Source organism: Arachis ipaensis, chromosome B07 (genome assembly GCF_000816755.2).
Source record: "Arachis ipaensis cultivar K30076 chromosome B07, Araip1.1, whole genome shotgun sequence".
Taxonomy (NCBI): Eukaryota; Viridiplantae; Streptophyta; class Magnoliopsida; order Fabales; family Fabaceae; genus Arachis; species Arachis ipaensis.
In genome coordinates this window covers 109,015,872-109,023,864 of record NC_029791.2, presented here as the reverse complement: position 1 = coordinate 109,023,864, position 7,993 = coordinate 109,015,872, and the positions used below count along the sequence as shown (strand labels likewise).

Below are 7,993 nucleotides of genomic sequence, written 5' to 3'. Positions count from 1 at the left end.
ATTTATTTTTTATTTTTTTATAATTTTAAAGAATTTTGATACATTAGAGACAAAAGGTATAATTGAAATTTTATTGTATATATATATATATCTTTCTTTTCTCTTTTCCACAAGTTTATATACTAGTCATTCTACAANNNNTTCTACAATTTTATGATAACTAAAAATCTTTAAGATTAAAATTATAAAAAAATTAATTTATTTAGAATGAAAGTAATGTGATTAAATGTAATTTACTTAGATGTGATTAAAAAATAATTGGATACTATATATAGTAAAAAATTGATCTTATTGAAGGATAAAATTAAAATTTATTTCTATGTATCGTTTTTATCCCCAACATTTTCGTCCTATTTAAGTCCATAACGTTTCAAAATTGTCTCAATTTTGTTCCGCCGTCAATTCTGTTAACAGATATCTAACGACAGGACAATATTGAATCAATTTTAAAACGTTAGGGACTTAAATAGGACGATTCAAACATTAGGGACAACTTTGGGACTTACCCCAAACGTTGGGTACAAAAACGATACTTTACTCAATTCAAAAATATTTGGTAACCAAAAGAAAATTAGCAAAAAACAGTTATAATTTGCTTTATTTAGCATTTATTAATTATTACGACAATTAATGAATGTTAAATAAGACAAGTTCTATCTCTTTTTTTTTGTCTTCCTAATATTACCACTTTAAATATATATGGATTAGTCGAATTTTTTTAATTTTAATTAAATAATTATAATATTTACGATAATATGTAATATGTAGAGTATTTATCGATTTGCATAATATACCATATATGACAAAAATGCATTTCGGTTACTCTATACTTAGAATATGACACGCTTTTCAAATACAACTAATTGCATCTGAAATAAAAAACAAAAGAACAAAATATGTATTGAGTACCCGAGATACGAGTATAAGAATATGCGGGACTTAGTATCCAGAATAAGTGTTAGAGGCTATAAAAATGAGCGCAACCGAGATGTTTGCCTTCATTTGAGATTTTTTTTTTTTAAGTTTTGAAAAGTTTAAAAAGTATATATGGCTCAACAAAAGGATTATGTGCGATAAAAAAACATTAACAGATAGAAAAGTATATGAAACCAAGACTTTGAACCAGCCAACTTAAACAATATTATTTAATAATTAATTTTTAAATTTTTAAAAAATCAAAATTTAAACAATTAGCATTAATTAAATTTTGGGTAATTAGGATTAGAAAAAGTAACATTTCTAAAAGTCTAAACACATTTTCAGTAACCACCCCTCTCCTCACCTGGACCTTCCGTCACCCATAACGCTGCCTCGCCACTACCAGATTGCGCCATGTATGTCGCCGCTAGAGGGAGCTCTCGCGTGAATGCCATAGCCCCTCCACTCCACGATTCGCAGCAGCAAAGATGACCACCGCAGTCCCTCAATTTTTGTAATGATTTGTTGTTGTCTCTTCCTTCGATCAACGGATTGCAGGTAATTAATCTTAAAAGAGTGTCACAAGATCTTGCTTACCTTTCCAATGATGCAGATTTGGTCATCTTAGAAGGAATAGTAAGTTCTTCCTTGGATATTGTTGGAAACTTCTATTGTATTGATCAATGTTAATACATTGTTGGGTTTTGATACTTGAAATTAAGTAGGATAACAAGAGAAGTAATGTTTTGGTTAGAAGTTATACGATGGTATCAGTCTTTTCTGATTTAAATTAATTATCAACTTAGTATACAATGTAATAAGATAGTTCCTTGTTTAAAGAAAGCTATTGCATAGCAAATTCTTAAGCATTTGGATGATTATAATTAAAACATTGAAATCTTTATTTTCTTTAAAATTTAATGTTAGCGGAGTGTTAATTGAGTTATTTGTTCAGGCTATTTTTTTTGTATATTTTTGGATGAAATTTTACAAAGTACATGTGGTTGAAAAATTATTAAACTACTGCTTCTAAGTTTTGTTTTTCTATATACTATAATCTTGTTCTATTCCATTAAAAAAAAAAAATTAAAGGTGTAAGAAAAGAAAAGGAAGGAAAACTTATGTGGCTTCTCATTCTTATTATGGTTCATATACTCCTTAAATTCATTCGAATTGCCTCTATGAATAAAATTATGAAGATTTACGTATTTATATTTTGGCTACTTATCTTTACTAGTTTCTGGTTGGTGTCTAGTTATCATTATATATTTTCCTTTATGAGAATCTAAAGAGTTAGAATTTGAGAGCACTATAGCTTTTCACTGGTTGAGGACATATGCGGAGCATAAGAATTATACTCTGCTCTTACATTATGACATAAGCACCAAGACAAAACCAAGTTTCTAAAGATTTGTTCTAGTTGTTATGTATTTTAATTTATGGGTTGTTTTTGTTTTGGTGGATGTTTCATTTGCTTTTAGCTGGATATTTCTTTTTATTCTACATGGATTTTTTTGCTAATTCAATTATATTCTCCATCTTATGCATTTTGGTTGAGGTGTTTGTAGCTTGTATGGAAATTATTAAATAGTTTGTTAGTTTTTGATATATGTATCATGTAGGGAATTCTGAACCTATGAAGATGTTTAAAAGAACAAATTTGGCAAACAATCAACTCATTCATTATCGATGTGTCCCTGTAAAAAAATGGTTGATCTTGATTGGCATTGCTCATGTTCCCTTGAGGTATGGTGCCTTGCATGTGTTATAGTAAGTAGGCAACTTGGTTAATTATATTCAAACTATGCTTATGTTTTTTAATTTAATAAGAGGAAGACCAACAAATTAAAGAAGCTGAGTTGTTAAGAAATCGTAACAGCTCCATTTATTCTTCATTTTTACTTTTTGCAGAAGCAATGTATCACATCATCAGAAGATATGCTCAAGGATTCCGAGCTGCAAGATTACATTGAAAAATAGAAAATCTACTTTAAGATGATTAATGAATTTGAACTGATAGACGAGGAATTTGAAACAGTTGATGAACCGGATGAAATGAAAAAGACGTGATCCAAGTGTAGCAGATAGAAAGTTGTTCTTTGTTTAGCTAGTTGTATAGTAATGATATAACAATTTTCTAAACGATGTAGCCTCACTCCTCTAACAAAATATAGGGTTCTTGTATTATTTTTTGTCATGATGAATTCCTGATTCTGCAGTGTTGCAAATTGTACGAATAAGTTGAATGAATATTATGATTCCTTTCATTTCATCTTAGCATGATGACAAATTTATCGTTACTTATGTAGGATAAGCTTTTTTTATTTGTCATTCACATGGCTTCTATTAAAGTAACATCCATTTAGTATAGAAAAAAAAAACATCCGAATGCTTGACAGAAATAACATCAACTTAAATCTTTGCAAAAACAATCAGGTATCTACACAGAGAAACATATCGAGTAGGATTTAAAAAAAAGGCCATGCAATCATTAAATAAATACAGTCATCCACAACTGCAACACAAGAAAACTAGGGTAATATACGAAGAAACCTCCATTTAGTCTGAAGACGAAAGATGCTACTGCTTAACAGAACAAAAAACTACTTATATCTTAGCTAAAAAAACAAGGTACAAACACCAAAAAACCTACCGAGAAATATTGGAGAACAGAAAAGACATTCACTTCCTAAAGAAAATAGAGGCATCCCTACTATTTAACACAGATAAACTTGGAACATATATGTAGAAACATCCATTTAGTAAGGTAAAGGAACATTCTGATTCCTAGCAAAAGCAACATCCATGTAGATATTGGCATTAACAAATTGGTATCTATACAAAGAAATCTGTCAAGTAGGTTGATTACATAAATAGGCCATACAATACTTAAAGAACTAGATACATCCACAACTGCAACACAAGAAAACTAGTAAAATATATAAAGAAACTTCCATTTAGTATGAAGATGAAAGATGCTCGTAATTAACAGAACGAAAATCTACTTATATCTTGGCAAAAAAACAATGTACAAATGACAAGAAACCTGCCAAGAAATATTGGAAAACAGAAAAGACATTCACTACCTAAAGAAATAAAGGCATCCTCTACTAATTAACATATATAAACTTGGAACATATATTCAGAAACATACATTTAGAAGGTAAAGGAACATCCTGCTGCATAATAGGAGCAACATCCACGTGGATGTTGCAAAAAACAAGCAGCTATCTGCACAAGTGTCTCAAACGGATACAAAATCATGATTTTTCTAGGTATCTTTTATCTTCTGTTGTCTTTCCCCCTTGTTTGGCTTTTTCGTAGGTAACCCCGTACGCTGCAGCATGGTCTTCATGCTCGGTACTGTGAAGGGGGTTCTCATTTTCTTAAGTTTGCTTTTGGATTGGTTGCGGCATACAGGATGGTCATTTAACATCGAAAGTAAAGCAGCTTTCAATTCCTACCAATTGCAAACAGCAACATCGAAACTCTAACAATTGCAACTTTTTTTTCCCTAATTTCAGCAACATCCAAGTTCCAATTGCATCAACTCACCAAAATAAAGCAATTTAGAGAACAACATCTAGCAATTCATCAAAATTTAATCCTCCGTATAACACACCCTAATTAAAGATGTACATTTACAAAATCAATCAAGAACCATCCACATACACGCTAGAACGAACATCTGTTTAATATGATCAGCAATATATAAACAAAAAATTTATAGATAAAATGGCTCTGTTTCACCATGTGTAGATAACTGAACCTTTTGTGTTTTTCTATTTAAATTGCAAACCATGCATATTGAATACAACACATTTGAGCATGTACATGTAGAGTAAACTAAGTAGTAATTAATCGCCTAAATTTGAACACCATCGAAGACACCAACGCTTAAAATAAACAACATCCAACCTTTTTAATGGGAAACAAACGGAATTTTGTAGCAAAAAAAATAGTCAAATTTAAAAAAACTGCACAATCAAGTCTCCACACACATGCAACTCAGCAAAATCCAACTCTTAAAGATAAAGCAACTTCCAATCTCTAACAATGGCAAATAGGAACTTCAAAACTCTAACAATTTCAACTTCTAATCCCTACTTTCAGCAACATCCAAGTTCCAATTGCATCAACTCACCAAAATTAAGCAATTTAGAGAACATTATCTAGGATTTCATCAAAATTTAATCTGCCATAGAACACACCCCTAATTGAACATGTACATTCACAAAATTAATTAAGAACCATCCACTTACCTGTTACAGCCGTTTGAGAATGCTTGTAGAACTGAAGCCGACAACTGAACTAAAGGAGACCTGTCCACGCCTCCAGGAAGCAGGGATGGCCTTCACGTGGCGGCATTGAGTGTATCAGATAATAGATAACTGGTTGACGTAGATGGTTATTGCATGCGCGGCGAAGACGCGACTGAAACCTCTGGAAGAGAGCCGCTGAGGATGCACCGTCGTCGTTGGGAGGGTGCACCATCGCGGGGATGCGTCACCGTCGGGGATGGTGCTTGCGGTGGGTGCTGCGCTGCTGTGGGGGATGGTGTTCGTGCTTGCTGATGCGCCGCTGTAGGACAAGGTGTACGATGGCTTTGAGGTGGAAGGTGAGAATCGGTGGGAGTGGAAGGTGTTGGAGTGAAACGGTAAAATTTGAAAAATTAGGATTACAACTGAGTAATTTAGGAGATAATTTTTGGTAAATTGAATTTTGGAGTCCAATCCAAAGGATGTTGTCAGAAGTTGGCTGATCTCACTCTTGGTTCCCTAGTAGAATTCTTAACAGATTGAATGTAACGTGATATGTGGTTGAGACACTAAACTTTAAAGTTGGTTTTCTTATTTCTTGTGTTACATAGTTACTTAGTTGATATGTTAGGATATTATGATTTATTTAATTTTAGTTGATACGTTATTATTTGTTGAATTTAAATAGTTAGAATAATGATATATTAATTGACTTTGTTCTAATTAATTTGTTGTCAATTTAAGATATTTGAACATAAATATTTAGATGAATTGTTAGCCATTTTAATATAAAGTGTTCAGATTAGTTAGCTTAGGTTGGTTTAGATTAATAATTAACTGATATGATGGTTTATTTGAATTAAATTTGTTGGCAGAGCAGAAAATTAGGTTTTGATTATTTTTATGCTGTTAAATTTAATTATGTTAGAATATTATTCTTGCTGAGGTTGACCGGTTTATAGCTTGTCCCCCGATGATTGTCTTCAAGCTTCTCGTCGAGATGAATTATACGTCAGCAAGGAGAGAAGAAGAGGATGGGTACTGCTGATGTGTGAGCATCTTTTCTCTATTTTCTATTTATTTTAGATGTAAATTTATTGAGTTTTAATTTGATTTTATTGTTTGAAGCCTATTTGGATGCTACTTTGAGTCGCTTTAGTATTTTAAATATTTCAGGTGAAGTTTGGATCGGTTTGGCAGAGTTCGTGTCCAAGAAAAGAAGAAAATTTTGAATCTGCCTAGCTGGCACTTTCGCGGACCTGGGCGTTTAGTGCCAGGAAGTCAAAAATGAAGTCTCTGCCACCAGGGGCGCTAAACACCAAGCCTGACATTTAGCGCTAGGAAGGCAGAATGGATATGTAGGTTACTGCCCCCTGGGGCACTAAACGCTGAGCCTGGCGTTTAGCGCCAATAATGCGGATCAATCTTCACCAAATGAGCATCTTTAGTGGATTTGACTTCTAATTATTATATTTTATTTTGTTCTAAGTTTTTTTATTTCCAAACACAATCTTTTGGGTTTTAGTTATTTTTAGTTTATTTTATTTTCAAATCAAATTAGGTTAGATATAAAAGGAAAAAGATTTCGTCCTTCAGGGAAATCTCTTTTCTCTTCCTCGTTCCGCACTTTCACATTTTTGAACCCTAGTTTTCTCTTTGAGTCATGAGCAACTAAACTCCCTTGGTTAAGGTTAGGAACTCTGTTTATTTTCATGGATTGATACTATTACCACTCTATTTTAATTAATGTATTGATTCAATTTCAAGGATTACTTTCGTTTTTCATCTTATGAATTTGGGTGTATTGAAAAATAACTCCTATTCTACATGAATTCTTGTTGATTCTTAGAAAAGTTATCTCACTTGAATACTAGCTCGAAAGTAAATTCCTCCTAAACTACTAATTACTTGGACTTAACGAGATATGTTATATATAATCATCTTATATTTGGGTAGTTAGGATTTTTGTGGCCAATAAACTAGAATCGAACCTACTCTAATCTACATTAAGTGACCAAAGAATTGGTGGTTGATTAGGTTAGAGGAGACTAAATTACTAAGAAATTAGGGTTTAGTCAATTACAGTTTTCCATGAAATGAATCTTGCATGTTTAAAATAGTTGTTAAGAAATCTTAATCCAGAAGAATAAATAACTCTGAAACCTTAACTGTTTTCTCACATACATTTCATACCAAGTCTACTGTTTGCTTTCTTACTCTCTGAAGTACTGTCTAATACTTTTGAATCTCAAAATACTATTTCTACTTGCTTGACTAAGTGATTCAATCGACTATTATTGCTCAGTCCATCAATCCTCGTGGGATCGACCCTCACTCACCTGAGGTATTACTTGGTACGACCTGGTGCACTTGTCAGTTAGTTTATGTACATTTGAAATCCACACCACCTGTAAAAGGCACTCCGACACTCAAGTTAATATGTGATTAATAAGCTTTGCAGAATGCCATGAATCAAATAATCTTCTTACCATTTCTTTTATATCTGAGAAATGAAAGTAACTGTTATGTCTTCGATTAATGGTGTTTTAAGTGGAGAATAATTTTATATCTAACATTTTGATATTTGTTTGAATGTCAGTTATGGCCAGCTGGTCTTTAACGCTTTATAACCGAGTTATAACTTGTAACCGATGTATAACGATCACATCGTAGCCCCCCCAAGCTTGGCCTGATAGTATTTTTGATGAAACAGGTTGAGCTTTTAGGGAACGACTTATAACTCGGCGTAAGGAGCCCCTAGTTCAATGTGTTTCATTAAAAAGTATTTAGTACAGTTAAATTCAATTTTTCATTTT

The 7,993-nt window shown here is 32.4% G+C and overlaps 1 long non-coding RNA gene across 1 annotated transcript; it reads right to left on the bottom strand.

Annotated features, from left to right (window-relative positions):
* On the bottom strand, window positions 4,206-5,283 carry LOC110264715. The gene is made up of 2 exons (XR_002350887.1): window positions 5,181-5,283; window positions 4,206-4,432 (listed from the first exon to the last, which is right to left on the bottom strand). It is a non-coding gene; the product is annotated as an uncharacterized LOC110264715 (long non-coding RNA).